Source organism: Triticum aestivum, chromosome 2D (genome assembly GCF_018294505.1).
Source record: "Triticum aestivum cultivar Chinese Spring chromosome 2D, IWGSC CS RefSeq v2.1, whole genome shotgun sequence".
NCBI lineage: Eukaryota > Viridiplantae > Streptophyta > Magnoliopsida > Poales > Poaceae > Triticum > Triticum aestivum.
In genome coordinates this window covers 46,157,322-46,177,513 of record NC_057799.1, presented here as the reverse complement: position 1 = coordinate 46,177,513, position 20,192 = coordinate 46,157,322, and the positions used below count along the sequence as shown (strand labels likewise).

Sequence of the window (20,192 nt, the reverse complement as noted above, 5' to 3'; positions counted from 1 at the left end):
GAGGATTGCACCAATAGTATGTGGAAGAGAATCCCTTATAAGGAGGTGCAACTCCTTCTCCACTAGTGGGGTGGGACTAAACTTCCCACCATCCCTTGTCATGACATCTACATGGGCCCTTAGGTTTTTTTTCCGAAATTGTTAGATGGGCCTAAAGCCCACTCCCATATTTCAACAGTTGTATGTACGTGCCACACATCATCCTATGGATTTTTTATGCCTCATCCTATGGTTTGACCCGTCCCAAAGGGTGCCTTTTGCCAAAACATGTCACCTACACACATCACATATGATCGATGATGATTCAGAAAATGTATCATAAGCAAATTAAGGAGTGGTAGAAGATTTGGATCGTAGCAAATCAAAGCACAAAGTGCAGAAAGTACATATACAATGCCCAACTCATAGGAATTAATAGCATGCATTGAATGCGCACCAGAGGATGGCAAAAAAGGGAAGTTGCATGCACCGGATGGACATATCTGGTGCAATGTTACTTGGTGTAGGTGTAGATGACCCATGGACAAAATTCGGTGGAAGAAAGCTTACCTTTTCTTTCTTTGGACCAACATGAAGGAAGAGAACGAGATATAGAAAGGCAATTACCTAGCGAAAATTAATGCAATATGCTATGGAGGATGGACGGATGAGAAGACAGAAAATGAAAAGTTGTATCCACCCTCTACTTTTAGCCTGTTATACAAGTGTCACACCGTAGAGCACGAAGGGGTGTAAACGCACCGGTGGCTATGAAAATTGTCGTGCCGGTTTAAAATGTATGAGGTAAAATAAGAAAATAATTAACTCATTTATTACAATAAAATTTCTAATAAAATTCGTCCAAAGTATCCTATGCACATGCATGGGACCACACCTCCCTCGTGCTCTTTGAGTGAATAGCAAACAACTTTATGACCACCCTATGTTTTTTATTATTTTGGACCCAAGAAATAAGAATGTTGTCATCCACATGTTTAACACTTTGGCCCTTCATATATAAATTTATTTCACTCCTTGCATTCCTTTTTATAAGCATTTAGCCCTCTTTTGGTACTCTTGAATACACTACACCTTCATTTGATAAATCAATGCCCCGTCAATCCCCCCTTCCCCACTATCACATATCATGCTCACCATGTTCTCATGTGATTGGGATGTTAGCATTTGAGCAAGATACGTGCCCAAAACAAAGATTGTATATCTATCATAGAGCATATCCCGTGCCATATATCATTCCCATCCCAATCACATAGCATACTCGCAATTTTTACCATGGATGCAACACACCCGGAGCCCTTGGACAGGACTACCCAATAGAATGAGGACCAACTACCACATTTCTTAGAGGGAGGACTAAACTACCACATCCCAGCTTTGGGCAAGCTTCACTCGAAGTGGAAATCCTCAGAAGTTGAGGACACACTCCGCAAAACCCACCAGCATTTCCTCCTATGAAACCCCCCCAAGACCCCATCTCTCGAATAGTGCATTCACAGGAACAACAATTTTGTCCAGAAATAGTAGTCCCTAACGAGCCCCCTGTCCCTAGCCCCTCCTGTTTGAAGCACCCTCCAGCCTCCACCACTTCCCCGTTTCGCTATCGTCCACCGCCAGCCAGGTGAGAAGGCCATGAGTAGCTCGTGCTCTTCGACAGCCGTGGTGGATGAGGGTAATGCCAAGATGGCAGTGAGGGGGTGGGTCGGGTGGGAGGAGGAGATCGTGATGGAGGACAACGACGGCGAGGAGTGCAAGGTGTGCTACTTCCTCCGCTCCACGCCGCCCCAGGATGGCGGTAAGAGCGAGAGGGATCTGGCGGTGGTGGGTAAGTATTGGGGACCTGGGAACATAGCCTACTCGGCGGACTTGCAGTTCCTGCAGTCCCTCCAGACGGCGCTGGAGTCTGGGTCAGCGCCCGCTAGGGTGGTGACGGTGGCGATGGAGACCACTCAGCTCAGGTGGAAGTCCAGGAAGGAGGTCATGGACTGGCTCACCTAGCTCGTCTTCGGTACTACGTGTTCCTATTTTCCATGCCCTAGTGGTGAAATTTTCTCGTGATTTTAGTACCATATGATTAAGCTAACATATCAGGCAACTAGAATTTTCAGCGTCCATCTCCGACAGTCAATCTGAATGTTTGGTTAGCATTTAGTAGGTGTTTACATCTTGAACGCAAGATCCGATCTTGTGTTTCTAATGTTTGGATCTGAATGTTTGGAAGATTTTTAGCGTTAAAACACACGTTTCTCCTATGTCCAGCCAGATTAGTTTCTTCTCATGTTTCATCACATTTTTGTTCAGTGCCAAGATCTATGACTATCTTGCAGTGCTATCCTTCTATCCCCTTCGTTTATTAGCACTACTCTTTGGGAATTTGACAAATTTAATAGATCCACTCCTTTTTGTCAAGACGACACATAACTTATTGTTAGATATCTTTTTTCTAATCTTTTAGATCAACTCCTTTTCTCATGCATCACCCTATATGTGTTCTATCTTGGCTTGTTTAATTCCTGATGTATATGTTTGGTAATTTTCTAGATATGGCTTATGTGTTTCTTTCCTTTTGTGTTTGGTTAACTTTTTTGAGATTAGTGTTTTGTTAACTTATGTGTTTCCTCTTGTGTTGGTTTTGTGAGGCCAACATGATGTGGATAGAAATTGACTAACTTGCCTTCCATTGTTGCTATCTTTGTAGATCCTCCCTATGGAGCCTTTGGATTCACTTGTCCCGACAACCATGATGGTGCATCTAAGGTATATACTATCTCACAAGCGTCTTCCTGAGAAATGTTTCCTCCTGATGAAACTAATGTCTATTGTTCATTTAGGATACCCTCTCAACACTTGCTGCTGCTGGGGAGAACAAAGAAGGGTTCACATGGATATGCAAACTGCCCCATCTTGATCAACATCGGAAGCATTACAAATCCTTTTGCCGAGAGGGAATGAGAATTTCGGTATGTGTTCACCGATGGTCCACTTGTTTTCTTGTTTTGTTTTCACATACGGACGGATCTATATATCTTGGTTTACATCTCTTATTAATTGTGCCGCGCGCTATATGTCTTTGTAGGTTCATGATTTTGTGTTCATCAAGAGTGGATGGAGAGAGAGCCATGTTGCCTATGTGGAAGACATGTATGAAGATAGTAGCGCCAAGAACATGGTGCTGGTACGATGGTTTGAGGAACCTCACGGTGAACATGGTGTTGTATTACCCCCCGATATTTATCGCAAGGAGATCTTGTTGGCTACGGGCTGCAAGATCTGAGGGTTCAATTTGTGGAGGGGGTGGCCGCGGTCCTGAATCCACAACACTTTGACATGTTCAACAAAATAAGTGGAGGGCACAGCAGCTGGCAGCCCTATGTATGCAGTCGACAGATCGAAGATGACATTGTCGGACCCTTCGACATCACGCAGCTGCAAGGATATGCAAACCAGGAGATCGTAAAGGCAATTGTTGCCGCATCCTCGTCCACGGCGGTGCAGGCCAAGCCACCCAATAACAAAGGTAAAGCTAAAATTACTGGCATGGCCGCCGAGAACCATGCTGGTTCTTCCGGCACTGTCTTTGGTGAACAAACCATGCAGAAGCAGAAGCCACCTGCATGCAATGCAACTCCTTTCAGTTCCAGCTTTATTATTGGTGACAAAACCATGGAGAAGCAGAAGCAGAAGTCTCCTCCATGCAGCGCAACTCCTTCTAGCTATGTTATTAGTGACAAGACCATGGAGAAGTAGAAGCAGAACCCCCCTCCATGCAGCACAACTACTTCCAGCTCTGTTATCGTTGACGAAACCATGGATAAGCAGAAACAGAATCAGAAGGAAATGCCCCCTCCATGAAGCACAATTGCTTCCAGCTCTGTTATCATTGATAAAACCATGGAGAAGCAAAAGCAGGAGCAGAAGGAGATGCCCCCTCCATGCACTGCAACTCCACAAAGTCACCACCACGCAGAATCAGCCGCCACCAAGTGGTACTGGTACTAGTAATGTGGCAGCCAATGATGCATCAACCATGGTGAACCCTGAGAAGATGTTCCAGCCTAGCTGCTGTCTTGAAGCCCTGTGCCAAGACAGCAGCATGAGGGGTTGTTGGTTCAAATGTGTGGTACTCAGGAGGAGGGAGAAAGATAACAAGGTCAGGGTGCGGTACCAAGACCTTTCGAATTTTGAGGATAAAGGACAACTCAAGGTTGGTCTTTCTCTTCTCTCTCTGGTAGTATCTTGCATGTTTTCATGATGAAGATGTATGTACTCAACATGCGTTTTTTTGTTTTGCAGGAATGGCTCAAAGTTGCAAGAATTACGGAACCTGACCACCTAGGCATACGCCTTACTGAAAGGCCCATGCTCCGCCCACAACTCCCAACATGCTATAGGAAGATCGAGTCTCCAATAGCTGTCGGGGTCATCGTCGACGCGTGGCTAAATGGCGGATGGTGGGAGGGGATCGTGCTGCAGCAGGACAATGTTGGTGACGTCCTAGTTTATCTCCAAGGTGAACTGCCTGCATATTCTCTTGATCACCTAGCTAGTAGTTAATAGTAGTATATATCCGGACTGGAGCTCTTCCTGATGCATGCATGCATGCTTGCCGAAATTTACAGGGGAGGGGAGACTTGTGGAGCTCAAAGTAGACTCTCTGCGAAAGTCATTTGAGTGGCGTGAGGAGCAATGGATACCTCTAGATGCAAGAAAAGATGTTGCAGACAAGATAACCCTATACCTGAAGAAGCAGAAGGGCATCCGGCAATCTGCAATGAAGAAGGATGGTGGGAGCTCTTCCAAACAGAAGGCTCAGAAGATGGGTGAGAAATCTAGCCAGACGGTGGCGGCCGCAGCACTCACAGCCGCAGAGCTGGCCGCACCAAGCCCAGGACTGTTGCAGCCTCGGGAGGAAAGTGATGATGAAACTGCAAACTCTACTCTTCCACGGAAGAGGTTCCTGGACCAGGGCTACTCTTTCAAGGAAAAAACACTGGAGGAGCGGGCTAAAAAGAGCAAGGGTCCTACTGATGAAGCTGCAACGCCAATTACAGAGGAGGGAGATGGTATGTCCCACATCGATAGTTCACCTGATGCCAAGCGGTGCCGGGTTGATCCTACAAACTTTGATGGCCCGAATGGCGCTAAACCCAAGGGTAAGGCTAGAAAATCTTCTCGCGCAAAGAAAATGGGGTCTTTGGAGGGCAGTATCCACGGAGGCACCAGTGGCTCTGCCTCTACTAGATGCGCTGCGTCAGTGAACACGGTGCCTATGGAGGATATATGTATAACAAGTGGAGCGGCTCCTATCGTCGCTATGGACAAATCGGAGGTGATCGACCTGACCATGTATGGCTGAAGCTGGTAGCAGGATATGATGAAGTCTAGCCTCAACTTTCCATTCATGAACCACCGTTTCTCAAACATTTCGCTCATTCGCCTATCAGTGTGTGCTTTTTATTGCCATTATAGACAGAGATTTATATGTGCTCTCTGAACTTCAAATAAAAGGAGACATTCGGTGTCTAGTTGTCTATTTTGCTCCCCATGTCTAGTGTATGTCTACTTGTCATAAATTCGTGCTTTTTTCAACTTAAAAAATCTTGTTTTTTTCTATCTTCCTGGAATATGAGGATTGCACCGGCCAGTTCCTTGCTGCACCGAATAGTGTCCTACTGGCCTGCTCGCAACACTAACCTGGGCGTCGATCATGAAGAGTTGTGTGTACATGCCACACATCATCATATGGCTTTTTGGCGCGTATCCTATGGTTTGACCCATCCCAAAGGGTGCTTTATGCCAAAACATCCCGCCTACGCACAACATATATGATCAACAATGCACAACTCAGAAATTAATAGCATGCATTGCACGCGCACCAGAGGAGGGAAAAAAAGGAAAGTTGCATGGCAAAAAGGAAAGTTGCATGCACCAGATGGACGTATATGGTGCAATATTACTTGGTGTAGGTGTACAGGACCCATGGACAAAAATCAGTGGAATAAAGCTTACCTTTTGTTACTTTGGAGCAGCATGAAGGAAGAAGATGCGATATAGAAAAGCAATTACATGGCAGAAATTAATGCGATATGCTATGGAGGATGGACGGATGAGGAGACAGAAACAAAAAAGTTGTATCCAACCTTTATTTTAGCCTGTTATACAAGTGTCACACCTTTGAGCAACAAAGGGGTGACACACCAGTGGCTATGACAACTGTCGTGTCAGTTTAAAAGGTATGAGGTAAAATAAGAAAATAATTAACACGAGCATTTATTACAATAAAATTTCTAATACAATTGGTCCAAAGTATCCTATGCACATGCACGGGGCCACACCTCCCTCGTGCTCTTTGAGTGAATAGCAAATAACTTTGCTGTGACCATCCTATGTTTTTTATATTTGACTCGAGAAATAAGAATGTTGTCATCCACATGTTTTACACCATGGCCCTTCATATATAACTTTATTTTGCTCCTTGCATTACTTTTTATAAGCATTTCGCCCTCTTTTGGTTCTGTTGAATACACTACACCTTCGGTCGATATATCAGTGCCCCATCAACCCCCCCGGTCGTTTTATCCTTAGTAGCAACAATACAATACGTGCCTCGCTACCCCTTCTATCACGACGTGAGGACACCACAAGATTGAACCCACTACTATACACCACTTCCACTGAAGATCAACAGATCAACTTGGCCAAAGAAAACCCAATATCGAAAAGCATTACATAGCTATAACAATCATACATAATAAAGTTCAGAAAAGACTCAATTACTTCCAATAAATAATTTGGTCATAAACCCATAATTCATCGGATCCCAACAAACACACCGCATAAGAAGATTATATCGAATCGATCTCCGAACAAAACATTGTGTTGAAGTTCAAATAGAGAGAGAAAGCCATCTAGCTACTAGCTGTGGACCCATAGGTCTGTGGTGAACTATTCACACATCTTCGGAAGGACAACAAGGTTGATGTAGAAGCCCTCCCTGAACGATTTCCCCTCCAGCAGAGTACCGGAAAAGGCCTCCCCATGGGATCGCGGAAGAACAAAGACTTGTGACGGCGGAAAAATTGTTTCAGGTGGCTCTTCGAGGGTTTTGGAATATTTAAGGTTTTATAGAAGTGGAATTAGGTCAGATGGAGACATGAGAGGCCCACAAGACATCAGGGCGTGCCTACCCCGCAGGGCTCACACCCTGTTGCCTTGCCATATCCTCGCATGTCTTCTAGTCCGCCCTTGAAGCTTCTAGGTTCTCTTATGTCCAAAAGAAAATCGTCAAAAAAATTCGTAGCGTTTGAACCCCGTTTGGTATGGATTTTCTGTAAAACCAAAAACAAACACAAAACAATAACTGGCACTAGGCACTGAGTTAATAAGTTAGTCCCCCAAAATGATATAAAATTGCTTATAAAGTATCCAAGAATGGTAATATAATAGCACGGAACACTCAAATATTATAGATATGTTGGAGACGCACCAGCCCCCTCCATGACCTCAAGTCATCGCTCCATTCGAGCCAAGCCCTTCTCAGCCGAAGCGCTCTGCTTTTGATGTTCTTGATTCCGAAGCCACCAACCTTCTTGGGGGCACAGATTCTCTTCGAATTGTCGAGACACTTGCTCCCGTTCGCCTTCTCATCCGCAGTCCATAAGAAATGTCTGCAGAGCTTGTCAATTCTCTTTATCGCCCACTTATTCGCACATCCTTCAAAACGCCCACCGACGCATTAGGACATCCGGACAATGCCACCGCCGGCCAGCAGGCGCACGACTCGAGGTTTAGAAGAAATGTGGGCACCATGTTATACTCTCTTCGCAAGGTATTATTAGACTAGTGGACCACTTAGTCTCAGCCGCACAATAATCATAAAATCCGACGGCTACGGAGAAGGTGGATGCCCACACAAACATCCGTCGGTTGAGCGATAGTGTTTTCCTTATTATTACTAGCAGAAGGACCCGTGCGTGCAACGGGAGAAAAAAAAACATAATCTCCATTCTCCAATGGCTATGACCACATTTTGTTCACATCTCATCGCATGATTTTGGAAATTTGTTCACAAATGCAACAAGATGTTCCCTTTTTAAAATTTATTAACAAATTGAAGAAATGTTCACATTTTCAAAAAATATCATGGTGGTAAAAAAACTTAGTAATTCAAAGAATTTTTCTGAATTTCAAGAAATGTTTTTTAGAAACATAATATAATATTCTGATTATACCCCAGTAAATTCTTCAAAAATTCACGCGAGCATATAGTCATAAAGAATCAAAAGCATTATTGTTTAACTACATACCTTCAATCATTCATGAAGATTTTTACAAATTTGGGAACATAATTAAAAATCATGAACTTTCTTTCACTATTTGCAAAAAAAAAATCTAAATTGTGAACACTTTTTAAGCATTTTCTTTTGAATCGGTGAACAATTCTAGAATAGGTAAACATTCTTTTCCAAATTGGTGGTTGTTTTTTGACATTCACGATTTTTTTTAAATGACTGAACATTTTTTTGAATCTGCAAACACTTTATGAATCAATAAACTCTTTTGTAATTCAGGAACCGTTTTTAAATTTTTAGGACATTTTTTTGAAATTCATGAACAGTTTTGGATTAGCAAACATTTGTTCAATTTCATTTACAATTTTTAATACACACACTTTTTTATTTTACGAACATTGTTTTCAAAATTGTGAACATTTTTTAATACGCTAACATTTTTAGAAACATCCCCGAGCATTTTTTGAATTTACAAACATTTAATATTTTTTCTTGAACATTTTATTTCAAAATTCTCAGTTTTTTTAAATGGTAGATTTTTTTGAAGTCCCAAATTATTTAAAGTAGAAATTGAAAAGTGATATCAAGGGCGCATTTGGTAGGCTGCATCCGGCCCAACCAGGCCCGCTGGATGCAGTTTTTTTTCATGTTGGGCTGTTTGATTATATGTAAGCACTGTTGGACCTGCATCGCATGGTTCTTAAAGCACCATTTTGCCTCCATCGCTGGAAACGTTCACATCGTGTTTCGATTTGCGATAAGCTGTACACGAGACATATGCTCCTCGATGCTCTGATTCCATTCAGGCGATTGGATCGTAGTTTCATTCACTCTATATGTTAAATTTCATGTTCATATTTGAATATATATTTTGATGAATTTTGACAAATTCGTGAGACATAGATGACCGTTTGAAGTTCCCTTTGAGGATTAGTTTCCCCTCGCTGTTTCACTCGACTTTCATATTGTGCGTTTTCTGTTTCAGTAATCATACATGAGTAGATCTACATGTGACAGTCTGTGTAGGTTGGAGGGCGGCGTGCCGTCGTTGATGAAGATGACTGCGAAGTAGACCTCCTCGCTGAAGGAGACGACGTCGTGGAAGGCATCTTCGTGTGTAGAGGAGGTGTTGTTGTTGATGTAGACCAGGAAGCAACCCTTGCTCCTCCAAACACCGGCCCGTGTGCTCGCGCCACAGCGGGTGAGCTTCTTGGCGGCCGCGGCGAGGCAAGCCAAGTAGTCTCTCGGCTCGGGGTCGCCCAGGCAGAGGCTCCGGGCAGCGCGGCCAGGAGCGGCAGGAGGGTGCCCCGGAAGGCAGCAGTAACTGCGTCGCCCGAGGTAGGGGCGGGGCGTAGTTGACCATCACATAGTTGGTCGTGAAACGTAGCTCCATGGTGCGACTAGGCAGCAGGAGGACAAAGAAGACGAGTGCAGCAAGGATGGCTATGATGGTGAGCACGCAGGCGAGCATCATGGACGTGCGTGATAGCCCCTCGTGCTGGCGGTGAAAGTGCCAGTGAGCCGGTGGAGGAGGAGCCACCAGAGATCAGACTCGGTTTCGGTCATAGTGGCAGTGAATATTCTACTTTAACCTCTCTGTTCAGTGCAGATTTTAACTCCTATTCACGATGCATATATGCAACGAAACACTGGGTAGAGGAGGCTTCCACGATGCAGGCAACCTATATGCAGGTAACCAATCAACATGCAAACATCGTATTTTGGCATTATCTTCTCAACCATGTTCTACATAGCCTAACCCGTGTTTCCCGTGCAATGTTGAAAAAATGGTGCAGGTAACCAAACGCGCCCCAACTAATCATAGAACTTGCACGTCGGGTGCACATTGGTACATTTTTCATGCAACAAACACGTTGGACTTTCTTGTTTTTTTTTGCAAAATACGCACTTGCATCCGTCATGGCGATACCCGCAAGCCGGTCGATAAAATGACGGACGCGGTGGTGCATTCGAGTTTGTGACTACTGCTTTCGTGCACATCCACACCTTGTTTCATCCTAGTTGTGTGTGATGCTAGTCAGTCAAGCTCAACCGCTCAAGCTGCTGCTGTCCACGGTGCATCACTGTCTTCCACAATGTCCAGTACAAGTTCGCCGCCCCCACCGATGCCAATCATGGCATTGAAGGGCAACACGTCTGCGTCTGCAGAACACTGTGAAATTCATCGATGACAGATGCTCCTATTCCTGCATATATACTAGAGTCACATCAACCCAATGTTCAAGATGGCTGGCGAACATCATCCATGTATTGGGCTTCGTTGTCACAATTTGCCACATCAACTTCAAAGCCCGAACCCGACGCGCCATCCAGAGTACCGCCACCCATGTAGGGGTAAACACCTCATGTAGCAAAACTTCTAATTTGTGCAAGCAACCATGTTAAAATATGAGACGTGATGGTTTTTTCACCATGCAACAATGTCTGTTTCAAACAATCCATGTCTATTAGCGAAGTTTTCCTTTTGCAAATATGAACTAAATATAGGTTCCTGGTTTTGTCTTACAAGATATGGTAACATTTTTTGTGTGAAGCCTTAACCCATAACGTGATACTGGAACACAAGCTACAGAACATTGCACATATTGAAGATTGCATTTACGATAGTACAGGCCAATAAAGACATGTCCCCCCATTGATCTGAACTGATACTCACCAAATTGATATGCCATCACGCATCAGTGAGAGCCATCGATCTAAGAACACAAGATAGATAAGAAGTAAATGGAAGATATTTTAGATAATGAAAGAGATCACACCCCTGTTCTTAGCATGCACATACGCAATCATGACGTGGTTGTATAAATTGTAGCGTGTATACTAGTGTCGGAAAATTTAGAGCAACTAGTAGTGGATTTTCGTTCTTGCCGGCACATGGTTTGAAATTGAACAGAAACTCGCTGGACTTGGTTAGAACATCATATTCAATTTCCATATATGTTGGCAATAACATCGTCTCAATTTTGACATCTCCATATATCTTTCTTTTTTACCTGTAATGGCGGGAGTTATGTCTTTGCATTAAACATTGTGTATTTACATGGTAAGACATGGGAAAAAGAAAAAGAAAGCAGATGCCACAAAGCATTGTCTGTACATGTATTTTTGAGTCAGCTACCAGGCATGGGAGGCAACGGGAAACTAAGACAAGCCGTAATACATGGAGCAACTGTTCCGCACTTTCAAACATGTATTGCTATATGGCATTTTTGAACCTGCAAACAATATGCCAGTTAAACTTTTTACATGAACCCAAAAAGTATGAGGAGCAACGAACATAAGGCTGATCATAGTGGGAGTGACTTAGCTAGTAATATTAAGCATCTCAAGACAAATTTGCTTATGTGACATGTAATTAAAGAGGAGAGAGTGTTACGGTAACATAGCGCACCTCAAGGCAAGATGAGTCTATATCAAAATAAATGAAGGCTTGCATGATATCACATATATATTACTACCCACTATGAAGGTAGTAATATAGACTAGTGACATATGCATGACACTAGTCTTAATTACTACTCACTATGACTAGCCTAAGAATACGTCTTCCCGACGCAGCGTGGACGCAGGCTTTTGTAGAGCATGAATGACAATTCAATACAGATTGGACTAGCTTGCCGACTTCCATGGAGCTACAACATCTATGAATACTAGATGACCCATTGTGCCAATTGACGCAGAGACCAACTGCAACCCAAAAATTAAGTGAACTATTTGAAGCATAAAACAAAAGTTAAGTGAACTATTTGAAGGATGTTTCTCATGAATGGTCTGAAAGTGGTCATTTTCATATTGCGTTTGTTTATGTCCCGTACATTTACCAACGACTATTTGAAGGATCTTTTTTCTCAACCGTCTGCAAATGGATATGTTTGTATTGTGTTGGTATTTCCTTGACGATGATCATTCCGATAGCTTTCATTGGTTACACAGACGTTTGTCTGAGCAGGTGAATAGCATGTGCTTCGTTGGCCGGCCAGGGCAACCCAACGGCCGGATCAATAGAAAGCCCAAAACTGCACCCTGATGTCAAATGAGCTGAACCATCGAAACTATGAACCCCCACCCAAAAGAACATGAGTAGAAGGAAAGCCAAACAAACCGATAAGAAGATTCACATGCCCCTGGAAAGCCCGATCAGGAAGAAAATGCAGTCGCATACGCCAACCGGCGAGGCCGGGCAGAGATTCCAAAACATACCATCAGGCTATGTGCAACGTCCAAAGGCCGAACAGACATGAAAAAACACGCCATCTGGGTAGACCGCAGTGTCCAAAGGCCGTTATTGATCTTTCTATCTGGTAGGCATGTTGCCCTATGTCTCATGCACGTGAATGCTCTCTCTCTCTCTCTCTCCTCTCTCTCTCTACTTATCGATCCCACACTCAAAAACCGCCCCTTTCTCCCTCGACGGACCCGGTCTGCCCGTGCAAGGGCTAGGGTCGACTAGCCCGACGGACCCAGCTTGCCTGGGCAGGGGCTAAGGGCGCTGACAGACGTACCCGGCTTGCCCAGGCAGGGGCATCTGGGTGGTGTTGACAGTGATGAATAGTCCTCTGTATGGCCAGGGGCCGCTCTGCTTGACCTGGCGGTTGGCATGCCGGACAACTTACCTTAGGTCGGAAAGTTTGTCTCAATGTTCGTCTTGTTGTATAGGACCGTTGGCGCAGAAACCGACTACATGCTGAAACGTAAGCGGACTATTTCAACGATGTTTTCTGGCCACACAAAAGCCGTTTGCGTGAGTAGCTAAATGGATTGAGTTTTTTTTGGCCAGGAAGTGAAGTAACCTTACGGGCAGCACGCCTAATAAATGTTCGTTCTATGAATAATAAATGACCCGTTGCGCCAATTGATGCAGAGGCCAACTGCAGCCCAGAAGCTAAGCGAACTATTTGAAGCATGAAAAATGAGAAGGAAGCTATATGAACTATTTCAAACATGTTTATTTCAAATGGTCTGCAAGTGATTATGTTCGTAATGCATCTGTACATGCCCCGTATATTTACCAACAACAGACAACAATGATCATTTCTCATGTCCTTCCTTTGCCTGGCCAGGGCAACCCAATATTGGTTTCGCCCGACTATCACCCAGATATCCGGCCTTTCTGCTCGGACTAAGACCTAACAATCTTTTTCTACCCGGCCGCGGCATGCTCGTTCATTCTATTCCTAAGTATTCTTAAACTAAAGCTCGTCCAATACAAGTCCGTTGCCACCGCCGCAGGTGCCACCATGGCATTGAAGGGCGAGACGTCTGCATATGCGGAACACAGCGAAATTGGTCGACAACACATCCTCCTATTCCTGTTGGTATACTAGGGGCACATCATCCCAATGTTCAGGTTGGCCGGACTACTCAAAATCTACGATGAGATACAAATTAAGGAGCATATTGTCTGCTACAGGAAACAGATTAATAGAATCCTTGTTTTTTACGAGAAACTGGTAGGAGCGTGGCTTTTCAATTAGAAGAAAAGAGGGTGTTACAAAATAGAACTAAATATAGGTTCCTGGTTTTCTGTTACAAAATATGGCAAGTATTTTTTTTTGTGAAGCCTTAACCCATACCGTGATACTAGAACACGAGCAACAAAACAATGCACATATTAAAGCTTGCGTCAATGATAGTACCGGCCAATCAACACATGTCCTCCCATTGATCTGAATTAATTTTCGCCAAAATGACATGCCATCATGCATCAATGAGAGCCATCGACCATAAGGACATAGCACTATAGATATAAGATGTAAATGGAGGATATTTTAGATAATGAAAGATATCACCTTCCCGTCCTTAGCGTGCACAGATGGATGCATGCCACGGCTTTATAAATTGTAGCATGCATGCTAGTGTCGGAAAACCTAGAGCAACTAGCAGAGGCTTTTCATTCTCGCTGGCGCGTGTTTCGAAATTGAACAGAAACTCACCGAACTTAGTCAGCTCATCATATTCACTTTCCGTATACGCTTGCAGTAGCATTGCCTCACTTTTGACCTCTCCATATATCTTTTTTTACCCGAAATGGCAGTAGTTATGCCTTTGCATTAAACATTGTGGATTTACATGAAAAGGCATGGGAAGAAGAAAAAGAAAGTTGACGCCACAAAGCGTTGTCTGTACATATATCTTTGAGTTTGCTAGTAGGCTTGGGAGGCAACGAGAAACTAAGACAAGCAGTAATCCGTTAAGTAAGTGTTTCGCACTTTCAAGTATGTAGTGGTATATGGCATTTCTGAGCTAGTAAGAAATATGGAACTGTTGTGCACATGACGAATATGTGCACGACCATTGCACCATGGGCATCTAGCGGTCTGCTGCCGGCTGTTGACATGCAATGGATGGAACTGATTGCATTGTTGTGCACATATCGTCTGCACAGTATCATGTTACGTGATCCCCAAGAAGTAGTAGGAGGAGCGGACATAAGAATATGTTTTCCTGGCGATGCGTGGACGCGGGCTTTGAGAGTGCATGAATGAATGTTCAATGCAGATTGGACTAGCTTGTGGCCTTCCATGGAGCTACAAAAATATATGAATATATAATTCTACGCACTGGATCTTCGTGGCGTTTGATTTCCACGTTGTGGGTGGCAGTTTTTTTTGGGAAGTATGCTTATATTCAAATCACAGAATAATACGGAGTACACAGTTTTTGATCCGTACAAGCACACCCAAACAAATGCACAAATAACTACAATAACAAAGAGCAACCTAAAACACTAGTAAAACATGATGATCTCCGAAGCTCTGTGTCATCATACCTAAACCTTGCACATATTATGGATCATAGGTGTAGACTGTACGTGCATCTCATGCACATATTCTTTTTCCTCAAGTTGGCAGATGCACATATTATTTTTCCTCAGGCTGAACCCGATTCATCCCGAGTTTCCATAAAAGAAAAATACATCCCGAGTTGGGATTGTCCGTTGGCTGCTGATCTTACTAGGAGAAGTTCTTTTTTCCAGGGAAACATCATGACTCTATCCGTATTTTTATTGATTTTTTTAAAAAGGTTACGAAGAATCTTTACAAATTAAATAAAGAATGGAAAAAAGACTATATGGAACTATAACCATAGAAAAGAAAGAAAAACAACAAGTAACAAGATACAAGAACAAATACAGCAGTTGAATGTATCTAAAGCTATCTGAACACATTCAATCCCCGCTGCATCACCTTTGATTTGCATGGGTGGGAGGTTGACCACTATCATGTGGTGACGTTTTGCACAAACCCACCGGAAGGCCCTCTCTTCTAATTTTGGGGCCCTCCTCTTTGCACAAAACCTATGCAGAAGTCGTCTAGCCATCAATTTGAGCAAACCATCCATATCATTTCCCTAATTCTCTTTCATGATCCATTTTCTACCATCCCATCTGTGTCGCTGCAGGTCTCTCTCTCCCACATGATGGAACGAACCCCTTTCCCACATGGCAGCGGCTTCCTTCCCCGAGCGGTGCGACACCAACAATGCATGCAGGAAGGTGGTGGCAACAGCAAGCAGGCAGGCAAGCTCCGACCTCGGTCCTCCTCCTTGCACCCTGATAACCCACAAGTATAGGGGATCGCAACAGTTTTTGAGGTTAGAGTATTCAACCCAAATCTATAGATTCGACACAAGGGGAGCCAAAGAATATTTGTAAGTATTAGCAGCTGAGTTGTCAATTCAACCCTGGAGATTAATTATCTACAGCAAAATGATCAGTAGCAAAGTAGTATGATAGTTTTGATAGTAGTAGCAACAACAATAGTGACGGTAACAGTGATAGCAGTGATTCTGTAGCAAGTGCAATAGTAACAACAACAGTAGTAACTTAGCAAGATCAATATGTAGGAAAATCGTAGGCATTGGATCGACGATTTGTTGGATGATATTCATCATGTGATAGTTATAACCTAGGGAGATACGGCACTAGCTCTAGTTCATAAATACAATGTAGGCATGTATTCCGTAAATAGTCATACGTGCTTATGGAAAGAACTTGCATGACATCTTTTGTCCTACCCTCCCGTGGCAGCGGGGTCCTATTGTGAACTAAGGGATATTAAGGCCTCCTTTTAATAGAGAACCGGAACAAAGCATTAACACACGGTGCATACATGAACTCGTCAAACTACGGTCATCACCGGGAAGTGTCCCGACTATTGTCACTCCGGGGTTGCCGGATCATAACACGTAGTAGGTGACTATAACTTGCAAGATCGGATCTAGAACATAGATATAATGGTGATAACATAAACGGTTCAGATCTGAAATCATGGCACCCGGACCCAAAGTGACAAGCATTAAGCATGGCAAAGTCATAGTAACATCAATCTCAGAACATAATGGATACTAGGGATCAAGCCCTAACAAAACTAACTCGATTACATGATGAATCTCATCGACCAGCGAGCCTATGAAGGAATTACACACTCCCGGTGGGGAGCATAATGGAATTGGCGGTGGAGAAGGGTTGGTGAGAAAAAGATCAAAGATCCCCCTCTCCGGAGCCCCAAACGGACTCCAGATCTGCCTCCCGATGAAGAACAGGAGACGGCGGCGGCTCCATCTCGTGGAATGCGATAATTCTTTCTCCCTGATTTTTTTCTAGAAAAATAGGATTTTATAGCGTCGGTTTCAGGGTCTGCGGGGCCACCAGGAGGGGACAACCCACCTGGGCGCGCCTGGAGGGGGTGGCGTGACCTGGTGGGTTGCACCCACCCAGGTGCCCCCTCCGGTGGTTCTTGGCTCCAGTAATTCTCATTTATTGTATAAAAAATCCTCGCAAAGTTTCGTTCCAATTCGAGAACTTTTATTTCTGCACAAAAACAACACCATGGTAGTTCTGCTGGAAACAGCGTCAGTCCGGGTTAGTTTCATTCAAATCATGCAAATTAGAGTCCAAAACAAGAGGAAAAGCGTTAGAAAAAGTAGATACGACGGAGACGTATCAACTCCCCCAAGCTTAAACCTTTGCTTGTCCTCAAGCAATTCAGTTGATAAACTGAAAGTGAAGAAGAAAAACTTTTACGAACTCTTTTGCTCTTGTTTACATAAATAAGCTTAAACAGCACCCAGGTTTTCAACCAATATTATAACTAACCATGTCGACAATAACTCTTAAAAATTATACTAACTCACATCAATGACATAATCAGCTAGCGAGCAATAATAAGATATCTCAAACAGCAACACGTTATCAAAACAACCATGATATAATATGACAATAGTGGTATCTCGCTAGCCCTTTTTGAGACCGCAAAACATAAATGCGGAGCACCTCCCAAGTTCAAGCAGCGACTAAACATTGTAATTCATGCTAGAAAAGATCCAGTCATGATGCGCCCAACATTAGCAACACACAATGCATAAGCATGACAGCAGTGCTCTCAGGTTCTGGTGCTTGTTTTAGAAGGTGATGACACAACATAAATGTAAATAGATAGTCCCTTCGCAGAGGGAAGCAGTGATTTGCAGCGGTGCCAGAGCTCATGTTTTTAAAACAGAGGTAAATGATATTTTGAGAAATGCACCCTTCTTATTTACTTCGCGACCATCCGTTATCAATATCTTCCATGCTAAACACATTAGCGGCGGTTCCCAAGCGATAAAGTAAAGATTATTACTCCATAGGAGTTTTTGTTTGATTATTTGTAAGCTCAATTCCTTTTGCAGTTTGGGACTGGGCATCCCTATTACCGCCCCCCTTCTCGTGCAATGGCGAGTGAATAAACACTCAATCTGAGAATAACCCGCTTAGCATGGAAGATACCGACTACCTCATGTCGCTCTATGAACAATCCAGGCACACAAAAAGGACATTTATTTGAAGTTTTTAGAGGTGGCACATGCAAATTTACTTAGAACGGCAGGGTAATACCGCATATAGGTAGGTATGGTGGACTCATCTGGAATAACTTAGGTTTCAGGTTTTGGATGTACAAGCAGAATTCTCACTTAGTACAGGCGAAGGCTAGCAAATAGGTTGAGAAGCGGCCAGCTAGAGAGCAACAACGGTCATAAACATGCATTATGCATAAGTAACATTGGATACTAGCATGAGTAGGATATGAACACCATGAACATAAATATCATAGAGGCTATATGTTGGTTTTGATTCAACTACATGCATGAACATGTGCCAAGTCAAGCCACTCGAACATTCAGAGGAGGATACCATATCATCATACTACATCACAATCATTGTAACGCAATGTTGACATTCAAGATAAATCCAGCTCTCTTATTAAGAGTGTGGCATATATTCCACCATAAGAATAACCACTACTAGCATTGTGTTGCAACCTGCGTGCAACAATCGCTCCAAGATTATAACTTCTGTCACCGGTGAGAGCGGTGCATATGAGGCTCAAATCTGGAGCACAAAGTGTACTACAATCTTGTTTACCTACAATACATTTTCCATTAAATAACGCAAAGTACTGGATTGCGGGAAAATGAATGCTCTTTATTCTACCTTGTGTGACTCCCCTAGTCTCACCATAGCAAAGACTAGTCAAGAATGTTTGAAACTCAGATCTTGGTGGTTCATCAAGCGAACCCCGGAATGAGATTCTGCAGTGGTGAGCAAATCTCTCTAAAGATATGGTAAATGGATTTTCATACAGTTTAAATGATAACCTAGACTCACGAGGGTGGAATTTTAAATTCTTTGACAAATGATTCAGTGAGAGTGAAGTGTTGGTTGCACTTATCTGCAATTTAGGGACCGAGCTCGGCGTTATGAACATATTGCTCAAATTCTTCCTTAATGCCTACACTCACCATATAATCGTTGCATGGCCATAAGCATGTTTTGGTGGCGGCATCTCGAATGGAGCTTTCACTTGGTTCAACATAAGACCGATGAGCGGAGCTGCTACTAGAAGATGCCTCCGAGGATCTCCTCCTCGAAGAACTCCTTCCAAAGAGGTTCATCATATTCGCGTACAGTTTTCTAAAAAATTTGGGTCACAGAAATTTATCAACAAAACTACAAGATTGATAGCAACTACTCATAGGTATGCATAGAGGCCATAGCAAGCATTCAAACTACTTAAAACTCTAAGAATTAAACATGCAAGCTCATCTACAGCAGCACCAAGAGTAGCTAGTTATTCAAAATATAAACCACTAAAGTAAAAACTAATTGGACAAATGGAGGAGTCACGTACATACCAAGCAACAATCCCCCGAAACAGTTTCGGAAACGGAGCTTCGAGCAAAGAGATCGAAATCCGCGGGTTTGAGAGCAAGAACACAAGAGAGAGAGAGAGAGAGAGAGAGAGAGCAATGGTGAATTTTTTCTGGAGGTAGGTGGTGATGTGGGATGAAGAGATAAGTGAGGGGGCCCACATGGGGACCACAACCCACCAGGGTGCGCCTGGGGGTCCTGGCGCGCCCAGGTGGGTTGTGCCCACCTGGTGCACCTCCCTCTGATAGTGATCGGGGGGATAGCTCACGGAGCCTCTCGGTGCGGATACCTCAGCCTACCGTGCGGCCACAACCGCCGCGTTATGAGCTCGGGTCTTGCTCTCAAGAAAAAAATATCTTCCCCTAATGTGAACATCAAAGAGAGCAGGCACAGGCAAATATGTGTGCACGACGGAACTTTGATTAAACAACAATTTATAGGTGAAATTATGTGGTTCACCTCTAAGGATCTTATGACGTTTCATAGCATCAAAGTCTAAAAACTGCGTGGGTAAAATAGGGTCATAGGGCATAGGTGAAACACCCAGCTCTCTTACTAAGCATGTGGCATAAATTCCACCATAGAAATAACCACTACTAGCATTGTGTTGCAACCTGCGTGCAACAATCGCTCGAAGATTATAACTTCTGTCACCGGTGAGAGCGGTGCATATGAGGCTCAAATCTGGAGCACAA

General features: G+C 43.5%; 1 pseudogene; it reads left to right on the top strand.

Moving 5' to 3' along the window:
* The first annotated feature begins 1,629 nt into the window (after positions 1-1,629).
* On the top strand, positions 1,630-5,429 carry LOC123048630 (uncharacterized; annotated as a pseudogene).
* Positions 5,430-20,192: the final 14,763 nt, after the last annotated feature.